At 46.2% G+C, this 23,885-nt stretch overlaps 1 protein-coding gene across 1 annotated transcript in view; it reads right to left on the reverse strand.

Annotated features, from left to right (window-relative positions):
- GRIN2A (glutamate ionotropic receptor NMDA type subunit 2A) overlaps window positions 1-488 on the reverse strand; it is a 375,390-nt gene extending 374,902 nt beyond the window's left edge. The window contains exon 1 of the mRNA XM_006015496.2: window positions 333-488. The gene's annotated coding sequence lies outside the window, so the exon portion shown is untranslated. The remainder of the gene's footprint in view (window positions 1-332) is intronic.
- Between the last annotated feature and the right edge of the window lie 23,397 nt (window positions 489-23,885).

The raw sequence follows: 23,885 nt of genomic DNA on the forward strand, positions 1-23,885 counted from the left end.
TACTCCCGCAGGTTTGGAAAGAAATAACCCCAGACCCTGCAGCTGTGGAGCTGTTTCCTCTCCTCCCGCTCTCGGGGAAGAGGGGCATTTCGGACATGCGATCTGGCTTTGCTTCAGAAACTGCGCTGCGTTGGGAAGCAGGAGTGGCGGCGGTGACAGCTGTAGGCACGCACGCGGCCCAAGCAGGAGGTGAAATCCTGCGAAGTTCACCTACTACGTATGACAGCGGCACAGAATCCCCTTCCATTCATGCGGCGGCCAAGCGAAGGGCAACAGCGCCCCGCGGTGGTCTCGCAGCGCCCGGCCTCATTGCACAAACTTTCCAAACGTACCAGAAATGTCAGAAAACGTAGTTGCTGCTATTTGGCATGCTGCAAACTTTGGCATCTCGCAGTCCTCAGCTCCAAGGGTTAGAGGGTGCCGCCATCCTTCTTTCCAAACGCATGATGCTGGCCGCAGCTTGCAGTCCTCATCGCATCCAAGGGAGGCAGCTATGCGAGCAGGAGGATATGGAAAGGGGGTCTGCAAAATGAAGGGAAGGAGAAGGGTTAAAGGGGTTGCAGGAACTGGGGAGAAAAGATGGATGTCAACCATTAGTCGGACCGAAGGTGGGATTGAACCCAAAACCCTGGTGGACGTGCCATGTAAACCGGAGGTGTCACGCCAATAAAGTTGGTGCTTCATTTTATGGCAAAATGAATTCCAGATCTTCGCTAACACAAGTCAGAGTGTGGCCAGCCTCCCTGAAAATCCTCTCCCTCCTACCCAGGCAGGTTGGGGAAAAAATACTGTGCTAGTAACAGTGTGGTTGCTTCCCATGGCAATGCATGGTTTTGAGCTAGAAGGGGATGAGGCAGCCGACCTGGAATGAATAGCTGGGAGCAAAACTAATTCAGATGATCAAGGGCACGAGTTTTCGTGACAGGTTCAAAACAAGCATAATCTAGAAAACAGCTCTATCAGTAAGGGAAATCGCTCTTTTTTGATCTCGTAGAGGAGCAGCCTGGGTCTTCATTTACGGTAAACAAACTGGGCGAGATACAGACGAAGCAATTACTCCAGGAAAAGCGGTGCTTGCTTTGATTTCTCATTTATTAGCTCTAGAAGAAAAAAAAGAAAATGACTGATACTTCCTAAAGTACCCATAGCTCAATTCAGAATGGTGGCATGTTTGGCAAATAAAAAGCAGCATTAGCTATAAGCTTCATAACTAGAAACTAAAAACCAGGATTTTGAGAGAGAGAGAGAGACTGCAACATTTCCATAAATGTATGCATGCCATTCAGAGCCCATTTGCAGCTACTAAGAGCACATTAGAGCTAGCCAGAAAGGGAAATACTTACTGCATTCTCCCTCCACATAGTTCCAGTCTTAAGATCCTCCAAGTCATTTCAGTAGATTCCTTTGCAAACAACGAAGTAGAAAATAGACCTCTTAATCCCTTGATTTCATCCTGCAACTTCTTCCCACTGCAGTAAAGACAAGCCCAGCAGCTCTTTATCGCTTAAAATCCCCCATGATCAAGTTTTAGCAATGCCATTGCCACTGAGATTTGCTCTGTACTCTTGGCAGGAGGCATTCAAGCATCTTCATTTTTTTTTAAAAGGCAATTGTAATCTTGCTGCAGCAATGCTCCAGGATAGCGGGCTCACAGCCTCAGTATTCCTCTCGGCTTCTTGGAAACGGAGGGGCTTGTCAGCATCACGTCCCGAAGGGGGGAGAGGGAATTGCAGTGCCTTGCACAGAGCAGGGATTTTTCCCCTTGCTGGGAAAGCGCGGGTGACAGTAGCCCTGTCCTGCACGTAAGAGGCAGGGAGCTGCAGTCGGGTTGGGAGCTGCATGCACAGTCTAGTAATCCACGCTGCAAGCAGCAAAGCTTTTCAGCAATGCCAAGCAGGGTCCTTTCTCTGCCCACCCGCCTCCCCCCACTCACACTGGGGGGATGGGATGGGGGGGGGTAACTGGAATAGGGAATTAATCCAACAGAATCTGACTACATGGAAAGAAAGCAAGACAAGTATTTTAGTGGTGACATTCAATTCATAGGTGTCCCCTGCTTCCTGCCACATGCTCCCATCTTCCTCCTACAAACACCAGGGCGGTTGGGTCTGGGCACTTCCAGTCCAAGCTCCTGGGTTGCCGGGGAGGTAAAACCAGCCCTGCTCTGGGCACTGCAAGAACAACTCTCCCATCAGCAGCACCAAGGGCTGGGCAGGCAGTAGGGATCCCTGCCCTGGGCCATCATTCCTCTGGATCACAAGGGCTCTGTGCCTCTGCCATGTGAGCTCTGGGGAAGTAAAAGCAACGATTCTGAGGGTGAGGCCAGCTCTGAAAGTGTGAGACCCAGGTCTTGGGGCTGATAAAAAGAACAGCACCTAGTCTCCTTCCTCTCTAGTCTTTTAGAACAGTTTAAGGAACCATGCCCATTTATCTTCCTTTCCATCCATCTACAGTCCTGCAGACACTGAGGACAGACCAGTACTGTACTAAAAGTCCTGACATCCCTGCGTGAACTTTTAGTATTGGGCCCCCCTTCACCGGAGATAATTTTAATAATAATCAGACAATTGGTGGGGGGGAACCATTTTCAGGCCCCCTTTCTTTCTGGGTTGGGTTGCCAACTCTGACTGAAGCTATTCCAGGAGATTTTTTTTTCCAGCATGATGTAATGTTATTAATTGTACTGTTCAACCCATTCACAATAACAATCTCCTGGATTGCTTTCAATAGTCACCGGGAGATCGATGCCGATTCCACTAGACTCCTGGCCAATCCGGGAGGGTTGGCAATCCTATGTCCGGGCCCTAGGCAGCCACCCGGTTCACCCATGCCTGTGTCCAGCTCTGGGACAGACTGCTAATTGTCCCCTGCCACCCTCTGCTTTCCCTGCACCCCACCACCTCCCTACTACCTTACTCTCTGTTACTCGTCTCTTCCCCAGCCACCCCACTTTTCAACCCGGTCAGCCTACTCCTGACTTGGTTCACTTTTACAAAGTGGAGCTAATACTTTGTGTATTGATCACAACACAGTTTTTGTGTTACATCCTTTTCTTTCTACCTTCATTGCTCTTTTCCATATCCCTGTTAAACTTTTCAGAGCAGAGAGTATGTATACATCTGTTCAACACCTAGCACAAATGGGATCTAAACTCAACAGGGCTACTAGGCTGTATTATGCATAATACATGTATTACAGGCTGTATTATATATACTACACAGTGGCATAACAAGCAGAGTTGCCACCCAGGGAAAACACTGCTGGAGAGTTGGGGAGCGCGCTGCAGATTGTGGGGAACATAAGTTTAGGGGGTCGGGGAAGAGGAATGGGATCTGAGAGCAGAGGCAGAGGGCACAGGATCTGAGAGCGGGGGTGGGTGGGGAAGCACCCACAGGTTCAAGGAGTTGGGGAGGGACTCGTACAAGGGTGACCATATGTCCCCAGTTGAGCCAGAACAGTCCCAGTTTCCAGAGGCTGCTCCCAGCTAGCTGTTGAGAATTATAATGGGGATCTCAGAAATGCAGGAGCACAGGGCACAGTCTGGCCAGGAGTCAGAACGGTGTAGAGCACCTTGCAGGTGAGCAGGCAGCCCCACCCCCTCTGACTTGTGAGAGGGGGGTGGGAGGGAGGGAGGCCAGTGTCCTGGATTTTCAGGATTTCCATATGGTCAGCCTACCTCTTACCCACACCAGGAACTCCAGAATCCCAGCTGAGCTGCTGCTGCCAGCACATCCGCCCATGGTGACCAGGTTACTCTTGAAGTGGCAGCAGCCAGGAACTGTTTTGAAGTTCCCAGCATAGCAATGCCTTTAAGGCATGGACTCCAGAGGGATCAGTGCCCCTCCTAACTTGCAGCCCAGGGCAGGTGCTCCTCTTGCCCACCCCTAGTTACATTACTGAAAATGCATACCAGCCCACCACACTGAAATTTGCCTATCTTTACCCTACAGAACTCCCTACCTTAAATATTTCATTATCAGTTTTATTGACCGTCACACCTTTGTGATCACATCCCCCAACAGCTTTATGCTTTTTTTGCAACCTTTGTCCTCAGTACATAAAGAAAAGATTTCTATACGCATTGCATTAGTCCTACTAGCAAAGCAATAAAAGAACTATAATACTACCATTTGTGAAAATGTGATGTTGTAAGCTTTAACATATTTCGCCCTTGACATACTTCTCTTTTACAAAGATTACAACAGTGCCAGGTAATGTTAGTAGCACTAAGCTGGTCCTCTTGCCATTATAAGTCCTTTCCAGAGATTATCATACCAAGCAATTCACAAGTGGGTGAAAACAGGAACTTGTGATACTAACATACAGGTGAAACTTGCTATAACAAAGCTGGAATTCGCCTGGACGTACATTAGAAAATTATTTAAATATCAAGAAAAGTATCAATGTATTTAACATTCCATCCAGGAAGAGCACACACCAACTGCTGTAACTTCCTTAGCCTGACGAAGGGTTTTTGAACTTGAAAGCTTGCTTAATAACTATTCTCCAACCATTTGGGTTGGTCTAATAAAAGATATCAAATTCACCCAAGGAACCTTGTCTGCCTATGTCCTTAGACCAACACGGCTACAACATACCCCCTTGCGATGTATTTAACAAGCATTTAGTGCATTGCAGTCTAATTGATTTTTGCTAGCTTTAAAAGCTGAATTGTGAAAGAATGAAGATCTTAATTTTATATACCTATGTTATGTTGATATAGATATATTTGGATAGACTGGATAGTGTTATTGCAAATACATACTTAACTTTTTCTCAAATAACTCTTATAAAACTTCAATGGTTCAGTGAGGAATCAACCATTTAAAATATTATTTACATAAAAATATCAATAAATATTTAAAGCAAGATTTTTTTTTGGTAGCATCTTTTATTGGACCAGCTACATAGTTGGGAGTGATGTTATATTCAGCATGTTTGGAAAACTGCTCCAATATATAGGTTTTCATTCAAGACACATGCAAACAAATATCACTCAGAGGAGCAGCCTCATTGATTTCTATTTGACCACAAGTCAGCAGTATCTACTCAGCTAAGTAAAAGCTACAAGAGCAGACTGATCTTTCTTATCAATTTCCAGGCATTTTCATGGGATATTTTTAATTTAAAATTAATGAAAGTACCTGCAGACATGTTAAGAGGTCTCCCTAGTAAATATAGGAAGTGCACAGATTAAATTCCAAAATGTCTTAACCATGCCTAGATCAGGGGTTCTCAACCTTTATGGACTCAAGTGACCCTCATTGGTCTAAAGCAAGGGCAGTCAATTATTTTGGGTGGAGGGCCACTTAACAAATTTTGGTGAGCTGTTGAGGGCCACAAGAGTCTCCCCGCCCCAGTCACCATCTTGGGACTGTAAAACCCAGCCCCTAACCCCTGACCTTTGCCACTGGAAGTCCCTCCCCTTGCCCCCCCCCCCCACAAAGTACTCCTTTTGGGAAGGGAGTCTGCCATCTTGGAATGAGAAAAACAAACAAATTATATACTAAAAATCAAACATTGACAACATATTTTAATTTTATTTAAAAATATATTTTTGTCCTGACTTGTAGGAGTTTGTGTGGTATATACAGAGATGACTGCATAATAGTTCAAAATGAGGTCTTACTCTTGTATACTGTGGGAGGTATGAAGGGGTGGGTGGGTATGTGTTTGTGGATGTGTGTGTATGTATGGGGAGTGTGGAGGAAGGTGAGGGAGGGATGTGTGGATGTGGGTGGGTGGGTATGGGAGATTTGTTTTGGGTGTGTTTGTGGGGATGTTTGGGTATATGTTTGGGTATGGGACTTGTGAGGGGTTGTGGGGGTGTTTGGGAGGGTGGGTGTGGGCTGGGCATGAGTGCACGTGTGTGATGGGACTTCTGCACCTAGCAGGTAGTGGGGCTCTCCTCCAACATGCACAGGTGTGTGTGGGGGGGAGGGTGCATGTGGGGTTTGTGGTGGGAGAGGGTGTGGGTAGGTGCGGTGTTGGTTGGGTGTGTGCTTGTGTGTGGGGGAGGGTGTGGTTGTGGGTATGGTGGGGTGTGCATGGGAGCCTCCCCACATGTGCTGACCTGAACCAGTCAGCACCCGCCCCTGCCCTGCAACAGCCCAGAGCCCTCATGCCCTGTGGTGCCCCACCACCACTGCCACTGCCAGAAGTGCACAGCCCCAGCCCACCCCGCACCCACTCTGGACTCACCCCTGCCAGAGCAGATGGGCAGGAGCCTGGGCACAGCCCCAACCCAACCCACCCTGCAACACCCACCCATGGTATATCCTGCCACCCCCCAGGTATGCAGTGCGGCTGGAGAAGCTCTGCAGCTGGACTGCCTTTCTAGGCAGCCCAGGGGGTAGTAGCTCCTTCCAGCTGCTGCTGCCACTGGCCCCAGCCCTGCGGTACTGGCGGGGACCCGTCCTGTACTGCCCTAACCCTACATGCCCCACACCTGCTCTGGACTCGCTCGCCCAGGCTCAGCCACAGCAGAATAGGACAGAAGCTTTTGCTCAGCATGGGAGATAAACTGCCCTGCATCTGCTCTGCACTGCTACCGCTGCCCTGGAAGCTGCTGGGCAGCCTGGAGGCAGCAGTGATAGTGGCATAGACACAGAGAAGCCTGGCGCAGTGCGGCTCCCAGTGGCTGACGACGGTATGACATGTAAACTGGGTGGAGGGAATGGCCTGGCAACGGTGAGTGGGAGAAGCCGCTTTTTACCCAAGCTGAGCAACAGCTTTGGTCCTGTAATGCCACTGCTGAGCTTGGGTGAGTGAGTCTGGAGCAGACGTGGGGCACACAGGGCTGGAGCTGTGCAGTGAGGGTCCCTGCCATTACTGTGGGATTGGGGCCAGTGGCATCAGCAGCCAGAAGGAGCTGCCACCGCCTGGGCTGCCTAAAAAGGCAGTCCAGCTGTGGCGCTGCCCCAGCCCCACTGTGTGCCCAGGGATAGCAAGATGTGCCATGATTGGATTGTGCCTGGGCCCGGAAGGACCAAGGGACCTGCAGTGGGCCAGACAAAGACCTGCTGTGGGCTGGATTCAGCCCACAGGCCATGTTTTGCCCACCACTGGTCTAAAGGCACCTTTCTTTATTTCCGTGAATTGAGTGGCTCCCACTTTCAAAAACTACTTTATATATTACAGTGCTTAGATCAGCTGTTTCCAAACTGTGGGTCAGGACCCCAAATGGAGTCGCAATATCAGACCTTCAGACGGGGTCCTGGGGGTGGGGGCCTCTGGGTTGGGTGTGAGGGGCCATGCTGAGGAAATGAGGCCATAAATGGGGTCATGCTGAGGAAAAGTTTGGGAAGCTCTGGCTGAGTTCCTCGCCAAGGTGCCCGGCCATGAGATTATCCTGGCAGGGAAAAGCCTGAGCCTGTACTTATTTGTTTAGTTTAGAAGCTTATCTCCTAACACCTCACTTAGCCCCTTCATATCACACAGTGTCCTTCTAAAGGTCTGGTGGAACTACAGGGTGCCCTGGCACCCCAGTTGAGAATCACTGGCCTAAACGTTGCAACATATGCATACATGGGTGGACCCAAGATTTTGTGACCTGGGATGTAGGAGCAGTGAGCAACCGGGCCTGCAGGGGTGGTTGCACCCCTGCTCTCAGCCTCCTCCTCCGCAAAGCAGGCTTGCCACAGGAGCAGAAGCAGGATTTTTCTTTAAGCCCCCAAATCAGGTAAGAATCCTGTCTCCTCCACCCTGACCCTCCCACTCAACTCTTGGCACCCTCTCCTTCCTCTTTGTCCTCTGCAGCATACTCCCTCTCCTCCCATTTGCCCCTCCCCTGCTCACTGCTGCTGGTGTCCCCAGTTTTTCAGGGGTGGTTACAGGCTGGTCCTGCCCTGCTCCAGCTGGGAACAGCTTCAGCAGCAGTGGAATCAAGAAGTTTCCACCTCCCTGCTTGGTGCCCCCCTCCCCTGCAAAGTGTTCCCTGCCAGCCCAGAGGCAAACCACAGGGCAGGGGAACCCACCTGCTGCCAGCACTAATGCAGTCCCCTGTTGAGCCTGGCTGCAGTAGCTCTGGAGCCTACTCCCCTCCCCTCCCCTATTGGGGAAAACTAGTCCCCGGGTTCATTAGGCGGAGGCTCAGACAAATGACAACATAAGTTTAAAGACTTGATTTATTAAAGAATGCATTCTGAACAGACAACTGCCCCGAGAGGAAACTGCCTGTTGTTCTACTTCGCGCGCAACTTGATTATATAGGAAGTATGATATTGGAAGTATGACATCATATGCATAGTAACAGATACACCAATCCATTAATAGACACGCTCTTCCTATACTAGTATCCTGTTTTTACTAAACTAGAGTAAGATTGTTCCAGTTTGTGCTTAGCCTAGCAGTTTGGAGTCATGCCCTTTGACTTCCTCATAGCTTAAGCTGGGTACGTGATCTGCTCGCTTACACATAATGGCGATTCGACTCCGTTCTGTTCCCCTTCACCGCCAACTCCCCATACTCACAATGCTTCCAAACTACAACCACCCCAATTAATTTCACAGGGAGAAGGGTGGGCTCCAGAGCCATTGCAGCCAGGCTCAGCAGCGGCAACAGCAGCAGGCAGGTTCCCTCACCCTGCACTTGCTCCCAGGCTGCCAGGGAACACCATGGGGGCGAGCGGGACAGTGGGCAGAGAGGAGGAACCCATCAGCTGCCTATGCTGCTGCCATTGTTCCTGGCCAGAGCAGGGCAGAGCACCCTCCCCCAGTCAACCTGGGACAGCAGCAGTGGCAGATGTGGGAGGGAGTATATTGGAGGGAAGCTGACGTGCTGCTGAGGATGGAAGGAAAGTGGGGCAGGGGGGATGGAATTCTTACCTGTTTTGGGAAGGAAGGAAGGAAGGAGTCAGTCAGTCCCTGTGGCATGGTCTGAATGCGGGAGGGACGCGGCCATACCGCAGCACCCCCTCTGGATCTGCCCCTGTATGCGTATAAAACCACCTGTTATTTCAAATGCTCCCCACAATGAACCCTGAATATCCAGGATTTGATAGATTAAGATAGCATTTAAAAGCAGATGAAATTTGTAATTAAATATTAAATAGAAAAGATTCACTGTGAAGTGAAAAGGATGCAATGAAAAGTCAATTTGTGAAAGATATCCCCACACACAGAGTAGCTACCCAGTCTATTCTGATTGCTACAATCTTCAAGCAGTTTGGAATCCTGCACTTCTGCAACAAAAACATGAACATTAAAGGGATTTTCCCTTAAAGTTCATAACTGGAGTGTATCAAGCATATTTATTTCCACTACTCAGAGATGTGTTTTATGTTTTAATTTTTTTAAAACCAACACAAAACAAGTAGTTCTCTCTCCCCACCCACAAACGTGATTGGTTTCAAGAAGCGCTCATCAACAGAGCAAAAAACAAGGAATATTTAGAAAACTGGTATGAGATGGAGAGTAGCCATATAGTTTGGAATGAGGGGCAGGCAGCCTATTTCTATTAATACATAAATTACATTTCCCACAGTTGCTTTACTGCCTATAAAACATTATGTTCCTCAGAAATGATGTGCAGTTTGATTATAAAGGATGGGTTCCTTCTCTCTGCTTTCCTCTGTAGCAGGGGGTGTGGCCGTCTGCCAGGCATCTCCTGAGCATCTGTTGACAACATTTTATAGAAGCAGGACATTGGCTGCCATGGTTCCTCTCCTTTACTTGTGGTAGGTTAGGGTGTTACGTCTATCTTGGGTAGTCTTATGCAGTGTTTAGATTATAGCTTGTATGAGATGGTTTGGATAGGGATGATCCTGCCTCAGGCAGGGGATTGGATTAGATGCCTCTTGAGGTCACTTCCAGCCCTACTTCTTTATGATTCTTTGATCGACTCTTGCCCTTGCATACACACACAAGCATGAAGTGCAATTATAACAACTTCTTTTTTTCCTAATGAGACTTAAACCACTTGAATTTCTCCCTCCAATACAATCAATATCAGTATATTGCCACTCTATATTCTGAGGGTAAGACTTGGTAGCAGCCATTGTTGTAAAAGTTTAACTATGTTTTAAGGGGTATCTCACCTGAATTGTGTGATGCAAACAATAATTCTCACTAGACCTGAAAAGAGATGCATTACATTACAACTTCAACAACTATATGCATACTTCTCAATTTCTAACAACCATCTAGATTAAGATGCCATGGGCCCAGTTACATCTTATTTCAGTTTTGAAAGTATTACTGGTTCTAACAGTAAATCCCAATCTTTAAGTATAGGGAATGTTGCCAGAACCCAACTCAGTGCTAATTACAAAATGCCCTTTTCAACTGCACCTACTGTAAGAACATACATTGCCTTTACCTCAAATGTGTTAGCTATGTGAAATGCTGAGCGTTCAATACTTGCTGACGTTGACTTGAACTGGCACTACTTAGCACTCTGCAGAATCAGGCTATGTAACGCAGGCATGTCACCTGCCTACTACTTTGAAACTTCTGATGCAGCAAGACACAAAAATGTAATTTGGGAAGGTTACTCCTTATGTGACACAGAAGATGCCTATGTTACAAGTGAACTGTAACAAACAGAGGGGAGAGGGTGAATCTGCACACACAACTTACTTAATTGTTTTCAAACTTATTAAACATTTGGTCACAGATGGTCCCCCTTATTGAAAACTAGCTCAGCTTGCCATTTGGCAATGTCCTTTCTTGCACAATTTACCAAGTCATGCATGAAATGATGGCTTTGAGCTACTCCCAATTCTGCAAAGCACATGATCTGGCTGCTGCCTGAGAAAAGAAGCAGCACCACAGAGGACCCAGAGGCAATTGCAGTGCCCCCCTACACTGCCCCCTCATAGGGAACCCCCTAGGAATGATTCAGTCAGACACTTCCCAGATCTCCCTAGGCATCCTTCTCCCTCATTATCAGGGGACTCATTTGAGGTTCACTGTGACTGACTCTCTCTCCCCCACTTCGTAATCATTTCCCCTTAAATTAATCTCTAGCTTTATTCCAGGGCTTCTTTACTTAACAACCAAAGGGAAATCTTTTTTTTTTCCCATGGAGAAATAACTAAATTAGTCAGATCTGACTCTGTAGAGCAAGTCAGAATTTCACCACAAACTCCATACTTTTTAATAAAAGCTGCTCAATTAACAAAGGAGTATGTTGCAGCAGTGCAATCTATTGAGATTCTGTCAGCAGCAATACCATTACACACCCTCCTGATTTTCAGAAAGGCCTCCTTTTGACTGGACTACAGAGTTATACCATGAATTAAAACTAACATTCAAAATACTCAGCACACAGGGAGGGGAACTAGCTTTAGAAACATGAAAAAACCAGTGTTTAATAATTTTAAATAATAGGAAGGACAGGAAAAATGCCCCAAAACAACTTGCCTGCATTTGGTCTTGATTCAGATCCTACTCTAAAAATCAAGAAGTAGTGGATGATTCACAATTGCCCTTCACTGGGTGCATCTACATAAGATGCTTTACTGCACTTTAGACTAATCTATGAGCAATACAGTGTCACCATCTACACATGTGCATCTATTACTGTGCATTAAATTAGTCTGTTGACAAGACGCACTCCAGATCAATGCTCAGGATCTCAATATCACACTGTTAGGCAGGAGGTCATGACACAAAATTATATGCACACAAAATATTCGTATGAAAATTATTGGTCCGCACACATATCCATACACAAACACACATTCAGACAGCTGTGTGTTGGTGCTTAGGGTTACTTGGGGGTACTTGGCGACTAGGAGAGAGAGAGATTCCGGGGGCAGAGCATGGAACGGTGTGAAGAGCTGGGTGGGGGGGAGCCCGGGGGCTGAGGCGGCAGAGCCCAGGGCGGGGTTCCAAATAACAGTTTTATTAGGCGGAAAAAGGAGTAACACAATATTCGTATTACAAATTATTGGTTCCTGCACACACACTTACACTCACGTACTCACACAATGGTAGCAGGAGGGGAAAGGCTTAGTAGAGGGATTGAAGTCAAGGTGTATAGAAACAGAACTCAGGTCCCTTGCTTGGTGGGAAGATATGGGTGAAAGCTACCTATCCCAGGCTGAGAGTTGATCCTCAATGGCCAGTCAGGGTCTTCTCCAGCAAGGTGTTGTACAGAGGGTATCGCTGGCCGGGCCTCTGGGTGGATAGGTGGCGTGGCGTAGTGCTGGTCTAGATGGAGAGGGTGTCCCAAGGAGGTCACGCTCTACCACCCCTTTTATAAGGGTGGGCTACCAGTGACTCCAGCGGGGAGGACATGCCCAGGCAAGCGCCAGTCCTGCTCAGATGAGGATGTGCAGTTCCAGGCGTCCTCATTATCTGGTGTAGTACAATGGTGAAGTTGCGGGTTTCTGTTCTGTCCTTTGTTTCCAGGTTGCTGGTTGCTTGGAGGGTCTTTATCTTTCAAATATTGGGTTTTGTCTCTGGCTCTCACAGTAGGTCTATAGTTTCAGGGAGAGTCAATGCAAGGTGGTGGTAGGGTTGTTAAGCTGATGGTCCGGTCATTCAGTAGGAACTATTTTTAGGCCTGCTACCATTATGTCTCAAGCACTCTCATTCTCTCTCATTCATCCAGGGAATCAATTTACATAGGAGGGGTAGGTATGAATCACAGTTACAACACAGTTACAGTATAGTCTGCCTGGGTATAGGACACAAGATGGAGACTTAACATTACTTTGGCTAACTTACAAAAACAGGTCTCAATCATATAATATTAATATGAGAGAGTAAAAATGGATAGTAAGAATAGTGATCCCACAATATAAAACAGTAAAAATCAATACCAAAATAACAGAACACTATTTACAATGATACATGGACAATATAAAAGGGGCTTGTTACAATAGTGGAATACAAGAGCTTATCCTATGTCTTATCTTCACTATGTCTTATCGTAACTACTTATAAGGAATAGAGAGGCAAAGAGAAAGTCAGAAATGGTTGGGGAAGGGAGGGGAATGGGTTTTTTTGTACAAAAAGAAAAATGGTGGGGGGTTGCTACAAGTCTAATGCACTGTTTGCTAGTACCAATGCATACAAGTACTAGAAAAATGGCACCTGGAGGAGTCTGGAGCTACCCCTGGATGATGCAGGGGGGCAAAGCAGAGAAGAAGCAGCCCGGGCTTGAACTGCATCCGTCAGGAGCAAATCAAGCACACATTCAGATGTGTGCCTGGGTGCATTTAATCCTGAATTTTCTGCACAGAAAATTCAGGTGCATTAATTGCACATGTAGGTGCACCCATTTAGTGCAAATCTGGTTCTTCACCACACTGAACTTGGTCAGAATACACAAGATGAGAGACTCTCACAAGTCAGAAATTATTTAATTTATCTTTTTTTTTTTTTTTTAGACAGCAGATATTTCCATTTCCTCCCCCATGGGAAAATGCTTTGATAGCATTCTTAACTTTGAGGGGAGCATACTCTAGTCCAGTGGTTTTCAACCTATCTGAACTCGAGGCATCCCCGCATTGGACTTGAAGTACCCGTCTATAACTTTGGTGAATTAAGTGGCACCCAATTTCAAAAACTAATTTATAGAGTACAATGCTTATCTCCATGCAGAAGGACATGGCAGTGGAGGGGAAGGGTAGGGAAGGAGGGAATCATCCAGGCAGGGAGAAGCTTATCTACTTAGTTTAGCTGTATATCTCCTCACACCTCCAAGCACCATTCAAAAGATCTGGCTGCTCCCTGGTTAAGAATCACTGCTTTAGTCTACGCTATGCTAACAGGAGACAGCAGCCTTTAAACTGTAGCAATTGTGGAAAGAAACTAAGCTCTTGTTGTGCTCATTTTTCCCTTTCCTTCCTTTTGTTCTGCCTCTTTGCAGTGTGTAACACTGCTGGGTCCAGGTGGATTTTTTTTTTTTTTGGATAAATGTGAGGGGTCTGTCAAGCAGAAAAGGCTGAACCTGATTACAGTACCCAAGGAGATGCTCAGATACTGTGCAATAAGGCCAAAGGTAATTAGATATAAGTTTTGCTTTGGTCCCCTGGTGTAGGGGTGTCCACCTTCAAAGTGGCTAGGGACATACACCACACCAGTCATGTATCCCAGGCCATATACCACAGGGCCTGCATGCCATATGGGCTCCTAAGATTTCTGCCCTGTGGGAAGCACTTTACTTCCCACCTCCAAAGCAGCATGAGCCCCTCCAGCCCCCACCATGTAAGCCCCCACTGCTACCAAGCATGAAGTGCAAGCCCCCCTGCCAATCCCCACCTCCTCGTTGGCACTGCCATATGGGAAGCCCAAACCTCTGCCCTGTGACATGGCAGCAAATTTACCAAACTGCATCTGGCCATGCTTCCTTACCCTAGAGATCCCAGAGGCTGCTGACAGAAACAGGGGTGATGGGGGAGAGGAGGAGGGAAGGGGAGTGTCAGCCATACAGGAGCTTGTCGGCCACACCTTAACCCTTCATGGGTCAGATATGGCCCGCCCTAGTGGAACATTTTCTGTCTGGCTTCTTTAATGTAGGTCAGCATCTGAGATGTATTTATATAACCAGAGATCCAGCAACAGTTTACTTTCACAGAAAAAAAAATGTCCATAGTGCATACCTGTATTTTTCAGACATCTTTTCAGAGACTTATTTGAGTAGGATGGCAGTATCAGTCTGATCTTTTGCATAAATAATATAGTTTCAAATTCATGTTATTATCCAAGACAGGGTAGACATTTGTTTGGAAGTTTGAAAACATTAGCCCAGGAGGAAGAAATCCACTAGGAATTTTAAATCCCTCTGAGCTACTACAAATTTACTAAACATTAATTAATGCATTTCCTATGTTACTTTTCTTTTTATGTCTTGACCCAAGATTTTGGGTGAAGTAATTTTAGAAGATATTATTTTTAGAAACAATGTTCTTATTGATGCAATAATTTGAGGACTTTTCACACATTCTTCATTGGCAATATGTGTGGGCTAAGGCTAAGATGCACTGAGTGGGTGCATCTATACAGCCAGTCCTCGACTTACAACATTTCGAGTTACAACATTTCACGCTTACATTTATAAATTGACGCCCTGTTTCAACTTTATGACATCAGTCTCGACTTTACGATGCTTGATCCGATGCCATGCCATGCCAGCTAACAAGTTTGCTGCATCGCTCATCTCCCTGGAGAACACGTGTCCAAACTTCCTTGGCCACTTTCTTTAAGAAAGCAGATCAGACTCCACAAAAACCTGCAGCCAAGACTCCTGAGAAGACTCCAACCAAGAACCCTTCAAAAAGTCCAACCAAGAGCCCTTTAAAAAGTCCAGCAAAGTCACCTCAAAGAAGTCCTTCCAAATCAATCTGATTGCTATTTACAATATAAATACGTTAATGTAGCTATATTACTCATCTATAATTGATTGAATACAAAATTCTGGGGTATTTTTGGTGAAAATAGGGTATTGGGCCTTGGTTCAGGAACCAATCCCCCATTTATAACATTGTTTCTTATGAGAAAATTGGTTCCAAGTTACAACATTTCGACTTAAGATGCGTTTTTCAGGAACCAATTGTGTTGTAAGTCTGAGACTGCCTGTACATGCATTTACTCCAGCCTAGATTTAGTCTGCAGTAAGCTACTCAGGAGTAAGGGGTTTTGGGTAGGTGTCTACACATGCAGGGATTACAATGAAAATTTGCTCCTGGTTCCCTACAGCACTGCAATGGGCCCCTGCCACCACTGGAGGGAGTTCCAGGATCCCTCTGGGTGCTAGCCCAGGGGTTGACAGGGAGCACTGGGCCAGGAAACAGCTGTCTCTTGGCCCTGGGGGGCTGCCTGCTGCTGGAGAGGGGAACAATGTCCCCCCTGTCCTGGAAGCAGGGTGCTCCTGGCCCTGGCTCCCTGATCTGCAGTACAGGGCTTGTACAGAGCTGCAGGCAAGGGGCAGGTCCCAGCCCCATGTCCTGATCCACTGCTGGGGCAGTGGGTCAGAGGGCCATCACAAAGCCAGTCCAATCATTGGCCCACACATCTGTCTAAGGCAGTCCACCCTGTCTCTCCTGCCACACCTTTGGTGTATCTAGAAAATAGTTGTTTACAAGGCAGGAGGCTGCCCATTTATTGCCCAATGCCAAGGGCATAATACAAGGCTACATACTGCTCGTACACCATGTCCTATGCCTCATACATGGCATCACTATATAGCTCTGAACCCACACTAGGCTGCACTATACACTTTACTGACATGTATGCCCTAACCTGGATCCCTCCTCCTCAGCCAGTCTAATCTCCGCCCTCATTCTGGACTGCAAAACTCACTGGAGCCACAACACCAGCCTTGCACTGGGGCTACTAGGCCTTACGACCCTTGGGTCTCAGGTGTCTAATAATGTACCTGGAACCTTTGCCTGTCCCCTCTATGGGGTAACTCACCAGGTCATGGGGGCTGAGGCTATAGAGCAGCCCATACTCTCCTTTCACTAGTGAGGCACTGGTGTGGCATTTCCTGGCAACCACCCTGCCATAGGCAGCTTACCACACCATTCAACCCCAGCAGGGTGTAGTTTTAGGTCATTCCCCAGGACCAGGATCCTCGTATATCCCCAGTTCCTACCCTTAACCTCCAGGCTATTCTGGGAGCAGCAGATATCTGGATGAGTGATGTTTTCTCTCTGGCTCCCTAGATGTAACTGCCAGCTCAGCTCCTAGGACCTAGACTTATACTGAGGCTACCTAGGCCTTCCTCCAATCCAGGAGCCCTCTTGCAGTCATGTGGCCACCTCATTAGGCCTCATTGCATCTGCCGGCTGCTCCACAACCTGCTCAAGCCTCTTAAAGTGATGCCTTGCCACAGGCAGCTAGCAGCTAGCTCACTGCTAGCTGTTCCACCAGAGGATCAGGGCAGGGATCTGGGACCCACCTCACTCCTGTAGCTCTTTCCAAGCCCTATGCCTCAATCACCCAAACAGGGCAAAAGGCTGGGTATCTGCCCCAACCAGGACAGTTTCCAGCCAGCCCAGGCTCTTCTCAGGGAAGTCTGCATGTGTAGCCTAAGCTGGCTGGGGACTACCCAAAACAGACATTCCTGAACCACCTCTAGGCTGCATATGCGTCCCCACACATACTGGGGCTGGCTGGGAACAGTCCTGGTCAGGGACAGGTCTCAGCCACCTCCAGGAACTGTCCACAAGCTCTCCAGCCTGTTCCTACCCCATGCCGACCCCGCCCCATTCCACACCAGCACAGAGTTCCCAGCACCAGCTCCATGACTGCAGGGCCACTGCTTGGAGATGTTTATCTCCCAGCCCAAGCTCGTGATCACGGGGCTGGGCTGGGAGATACTTATCTCCTAGCCCAAGCTCTGAAGTTGCAGGGCTCTAGCTGGGAGACCCTTATCTCCCAGCCTGAGCTCAATGGTCACAGGACTCAGGCTGGGAGATGCTTATCTCTGGGAGATAAGGGTCTCCCTGCTTCCCAATCACAATGGTGGATAGGAGGTTGAGAGATAAGGATCTCCCAGCCCCCGCTCCCCAATTGCAATCTGGGGGCAGTGGGCTTGGGGCTTCCTGCTGCCTGGACAAGGGGGCATAGTCCCCGTGGAGGATTTCCATCCCCAGCCTCTTCCTTGTCTCTCCTGCTAGTTTTTTTTCTCCTTTATCATTGTCTTCTTACCTGTCTATCACTCTGGTTGCCAAGCAACCAGCTCCGCCTAAGTTACCTGGACCAGGTGAGAGGGGGTTGGATCTTCTTCTCTATTGTTCTAAGCAGTAACCTCATGGCAGAGGGGTAATGGCTCAAAAGATGTCAATCTATGAGATGACCAGTGATGCTTTTTGAATTGGTTGGTTGGTTGATATCAGACTACACCTAGCCTTCACTGGGCCCCCAAAGGTGATGTTAATAGGTCTATATATAAGCTATGACTGCCCAAGGGGAAGGGGGCAGCCATGAGGAAGACACACAAAGCAGCTGAACATTTGCCACTCTCTCTCTCTCTCTCATGTAACTGAATGACACACCAGGAACTGCCTGCCACCAGAGAAAAGCCCAATCAGCCTCTGGATGATACTTGTGAGCAAACTACTGGAAACCTATCTAGGCATATAGCTTGCAGTAAAGGAGATGCATGATCAAAGGCTACCTAGCCACACTGTTTGCTCTAAGGTTATTCTGTGATACCTCTCTATCCTGTACCCTTCCCCAAGCCAGCCTCTATACCAGTAAAGTTCTCTACTGTACCAAGTGTGGTTGACTCACCAGGAGAGGGTTAGGGCGTGCCTTTTCTATTCCCTTGGCTTGGATGACCCTGGGAGACTACTATTTGTGTTTCAGACTAAAGGGAGCACCCCAGGTTCTTGCAGTGGGTCAAGCACCCTCAAGGACTACAAGGCCTGTGTACCCCAGGAGGCACATGGCCCAGAAACAGTCCAGATGCCTCAGTGGTGGCAGCGGTACCCCCAGGCTTGTGGGTGTGCTCTGGAAAGGGGGTTGGTCAGACAAGAGGCAGCCCTGGAGAGGCACTAGGAGTTTGGTAGGTGGCCGGGCTCAGTGAGGTAGGTGGCTCAGCGCAGGAGTGCCCCCTACTGGTCCACTACAGTCCCCACCAGGGCTCCTGTAGCATAGCCTGCCACAGCAGCAGGCAGTTCCCAGGGGCAGTGAGCTATCTCCCCTGCTGGTGGATGACTTACTGGGAGGAGATTTTGCTCCTGGTCAGGCATCTACACAAGTGCTATGGCATCATTACTCATGTCAAGTAAATTTTCTACTTGTATTTACAGGTAGCAAATTTGCTTGGTATTAGGAAGGTTTACTGTAATGTAAGCATGTGCACGTGTAGACACTCATGCTTACATGGCAGTAAACTATTTTAATGGAAACTTAAGTGACTCGTGTAGATGCGCCCAGAGGGAATCACCGAGATTCCTGGCATGCCTACCCTGCATCTGTTTCCACGTGCTTCACAGAGCAAATTTCTGATGATGAATGTCAAAGATGCTTTTTAATCCAGAAAGTCAAAATTTCATAGAGGTGGGCAGAAGCTTCTTATCAAATACACAGAGTTATATCAATCCTTTTATTAGGAGAAGATATTTAGATAGTATTTTGGTTCCCAATTCTTAACTGTAGTAACCCATTCTATTAAACCAGGTGCTCAGAGACATGTGAGCCCCTAAGAACAGATCCAGATCCAGAATTTACACTTGGACTTAAATTACAATTCCATTTTATGAATCATAGCTGTCTGTTGCCTATTGCTCTATGTTTCGTCTTGGTCCTGAGAATAAGCCATAATTTTAATACACAAGGCATCCTTTTACTCATAACATGGATACAATTTTAAGTAGTTGAGAATTAATCAATTTGTATTTTTTAAAGTGTTGTCACTCTTCTGGACTGCACTGTAGACCTTAGCCTTTGTCTGTGCTGGTATGGGATCTGGGATTATACTCCTAGGTAGCATTTTCCCACTTTCAGATTAGATCTCACCTAGAGAACCCCATATACTTACCAACTTCAGTATCCTTTAGTATCATGTCCAGCTAACAATGATTATTCATGCACAGTGTGACTACAATATGTGTAGAAAGAATTGCAGTAGGGCATTAGTGCAACTAGGGGTGGGAGAGTGGGGCTCTAGTCCTGGGTACCAACTTTGGAGGGATACCAGAATTGCCCCCCAGCCTTGCAGAGTCCCCGCCCTGGCAACATAAGCAGCCCTACAGTATTGCTCTTACAGTAGCAGCCTCATGCTCGGACACTGTGCTGCTGCTGTAAGAGCAACAGCTAGCATGGGCAGACCATATCACAGTAGCAGCCAGGGACTGTCTTTTAGTCACCAGCATAGGAAAGATTCCTGTGCTCCTTCCCACCCCCTCTCAGAACCCACATCCCCCTGGGGCCCAGCACCACGCCCCCCAGTTCTTGGAACCCACAACCCTCTGGCACTCTCTCCACCCTCAACTCTCCCACAGCATTTGCCCAGGATGCCAACCTTGCTTGTTACACCTCTGCAACAGGGTTAGAAGTCTGATACTTTCATATTATCTCAAATGAGAAAACTGAATGCACAGCAGCTGCTTTATTTTTTTTTTTTTAAACAAGGTCAGGTTGATTTTATGTTCAGCTCCTATGCAGGTATTACAGCAAAAACAAGTATTGATCTGCTTGGTCCAGATGTTTTCATAGATGATGGCACATTTATCAGGGCCAAACTTATCCCTGGTGTAAAGCCCAGGAAGTTTCAACATTATTTTTCTGTCAACTGACCTTTAAGCTCCTGTGCTTATTGACATTCATACTTGAAAGCAGGTGTTTAAAAAAAGCTATTCATTGTGTTATTCATTCCAGGCAGACAATTCTAGGTTAAAAAACAAACCAAAATAATTTTGTGTTCAGCCTTTAGGGATTTTCTTCCTTCCCTTTTCACATCCAGTTCAGTAGATGTGATCTTTTAACACAGAACAGACTTTTCTCACAATATTATCCACCGGGGACAAATTATAGTATTAAAAGGCATGGATTTAGATTTTCAGCATAGCCCTCCTTAAGGGGGAAAATAACCTCTTGAAATGAGAGTCAGATTATTTTATAAATTCAAGCTATATGAATGTGTTCCCTAAATAAAAGCCACATAGAACTAACCCTTAAATATTAAGGAAGTTTCTTATTCATAGTGTTTCAAGAGGTCAGTCTGGTGTCACTTATTTCAACCCACACACAAACTATGAGTTCAGCAAATGATGCACAGGAGCTCTGTGCATTATTTAACACTTTGAATCTTTAAATGCAAAAGCAGCAACCCATCTTCCCTTCACTTCTTCTCCTTTGGACTTGTCTATATTAGGAACATTTTTAAAACATTTTTCATTACTAATACCATTTCTGTTTCATTGATTTCAGCAGTCTTGAGTGTCTAATGCAAAGGGGGCAGCAAGCTGTCATTGAAATTCCAGCAATGTCAGTTATGGCTACACCATGAAGGTTAATGGGACAGGGTGCTTAAAATGGTGGCAGCAATAATAAAGACTTTCAATGCTACAGCTTGTAATACTAATACTGGCACAGCTGCAACAATTATTAGCAATGGGGGAATGTTTACAAGTGTTCCCAATATAAACAGAGTTTGGATCTTACCTTCAGTTTTTCAGATATTTTCCCTTCTTTCCTTTCTTACCATAGATACTTTGTTCATAAACAATTTCAGAATTGACCTTTAGTTGTATGATAGAAATTTTCTATCATAATCAAAGCAGAAGCTTGCAAACACTGTAAGCAAATTATGTCTCACAGGTGCATCTACAAGTACTATTAATGTGAAGCAATAAACTCTGGAACAATTTGAGCCAGAATCAACTGCTTCCAGGCGCAGCATCTACACATGCACCCAGGACAGCAGCCTAGGTGCAATTTGAGTAGGCCCTCAGCTGGTTGAGCTGACTTGGTGCAATCTATGCCCACAGTCAGCATCCACATGTGCATTTCAGAGCAGTAAATTACTCCTCCATAAGATAGTATTGTCCCCGACAATATTATCTTACAATTAATTTAATTAGTTTACTGTGCCCTAATACTGGCACACATGTAGATGGTGACAAATACAGAGCAATTAGTCTACTCTGCAGTAAAGCACAGGTGTAGATGCACCCACTAACTTCCTACACATTAAATGCTCCAACTTGTCATTTCCCAGCTATCTAAAAGGTGCACTACATAAACAGAGCATATATGCCAAAGTCTAGGCCTTCTGTATCACATCAGGCATGAAATCAGTTACTCAAAGTGATGCAAACTACTGTCTGATCTGGAGAAACTGTGTATGTTAAACTGCCTATTTGTAGTTTTGACAATACCCATCTCAGATAGTTAATTTTAGTCTGAAGCCTTAAGATCAACCCACTATGCATTCACATGCTGCTTGTTATCAGTGTATCAGTTTAGAAAAGCTATGAAAAGAAGTTCTGTTGATGTTTTTAAAAGGTCATTGATATCACTAAGATTAGTATGCACTAATTGCACCTACCAGAATCAGCATAAGATGCATCTGTCCAGTACCGTATCTCCAAAGAAATGTACTTCCATTTTTACTCTAGTGCCAAAAAGATGACAAAAAAATTTAGTCATATTTGAAACTCAATTGTTATCCACAAAAAGAAAGACATTTTGCCTTTCAGAAACCAGCCAGTTTAAATTTTCACAGGTGGGTGACACACACATTTCTAAGCTCCAGGGGAAAAAAATCTTAAACATAAAAATAGCTGAGCTGTGTGTGTGACTTTTTGTATAGTCGTGAATGAGTCAAATGAGAGGGAATTGAAGTAGAACAATATTCTCTCTATTTCAGCCACTTCTTTATATGAAACAGAATTTCTTTTAACCTTCTGACTTTTCATGGAACTGCTACTTTGATACTTAAAACATGCCCATATTTTGTCTCCTGTAATTTCTTCACCAGCTGGGTCAATTTGAGCCATGTCGAATACAAAGAGGTTGATAAGACAGTACAGTACACAGTTAGTACAGAGATGAGTAAGAAAGCACTATGAATACTCACCCCTGGGTACTGTTGTATAATTCCAAATTAGCAACTAAAATCTGCCAAAGATCATGGTATAGATGCTGAAAACAAGTCACTCAAAATGTGATAGTCTTAGTGTAATCAGAATTTTATGGCTTCTCCAAAAGTGGGATCAAAACAGTCTTGCTGTGCAATGGATCAAGCAGCAGGAAATCCAGGTATGCCCAAATGCTACATGCCTTTGCCACACCTATACAAAATATTAAGCAGTAACATTTAAAAATGGTGTTTTTATGTATACAATATATAATCTCTCTTTCTAATAGATGGATATAAATGCCAGTCAAAATTATGCCTAGATAGCTTTTCTTTATGTTTCATAAGTAATGGACATTCTATGGATTTACAATACCATAGATTCATAGATTCATAGATTGTAAGGCTGGAAGGGACCTCAGAAGATCATTGGATCCAGCCCCCTGCACCAGGCAGGAAAGATAGCTGGGGATCAGGTGACACCAGCAAGGTGACTGTCCAGTCTCCTCCTGAAGATTTCCAGGGTAGGTGATTGCACCACCTCTGCAGGGAACTGATTCCACAGTCAGGACACTCTAACTGTGAAGAAGTTTTTCCTAATGTTGAGCCTGAGGCTGTGGGTAGGGCAGAGGCTAAGGAGGCAGGAGGGGGAGCAATGTATTTCCATACCTTCAAAAATGTCTCTCCTGTGATCTTTAGGATAGATTTATGATCTTGCTTGATTTAACTTTACTTATAAATACTCTGTATAACATATGTACAATCTTTTAAAGAAAGCATTGTTTAAGGTGAAGACAAAAGTGCAGCTCCCTGGTCTAACTCACGGCACTTCACAGAAAACACCATGAGTTAGACTGATCCTCCTGACCCAACAGATGTTAACTGTTTTGTTTAGAGGGTGCAGGGTTGAGCTCCAATTTGGAGCCTATCCAGTGAGAGAGGCTAAATGTTGGCAGCCACTTCCCCGAGCCCCACCCCCCACTCCTAGCTCCAGTTTGGAGCCAATCCACTCACCCGCACTCCAGCGCAAGCTGAGCAAACACCTGTCTGAGCTCCCTCCCCTCCCTTCTTCTCCCCTCACATCCTGAGACAGTACTGGTGGCAGAGTTGGGCTGTAGCAGCCCAGCTGCCAGAGCAGACACAAGTTAATGAAGGAGCTCTGCTTTGGTGCGCCTTCATTTGAACCCTCATTTAATGAGGGTTAATTTGTTACATGATCAGAGCACTCTATAGCCATGCTTTTCTGTTAGGGCATGGCTGTAGAGCACTTGCAAGGGGCTGATCACGTGACAAATGTACTTCCTGTCTGCACCTTGTATTTCCATCTTTGAAGAAAGAAATCAGAAAAAGAACTGGTCACTTGCAGGCCTCCTAAAGAAAATAATGCATCAGAGAACAAG

The sequence above is a fragment of the Alligator sinensis genome, unplaced genomic scaffold, assembly GCF_000455745.1.
Source record: "Alligator sinensis unplaced genomic scaffold, ASM45574v1 scaffold73_1, whole genome shotgun sequence".
Lineage (NCBI taxonomy): Eukaryota > Metazoa > Chordata > Crocodylia > Alligatoridae > Alligator > Alligator sinensis.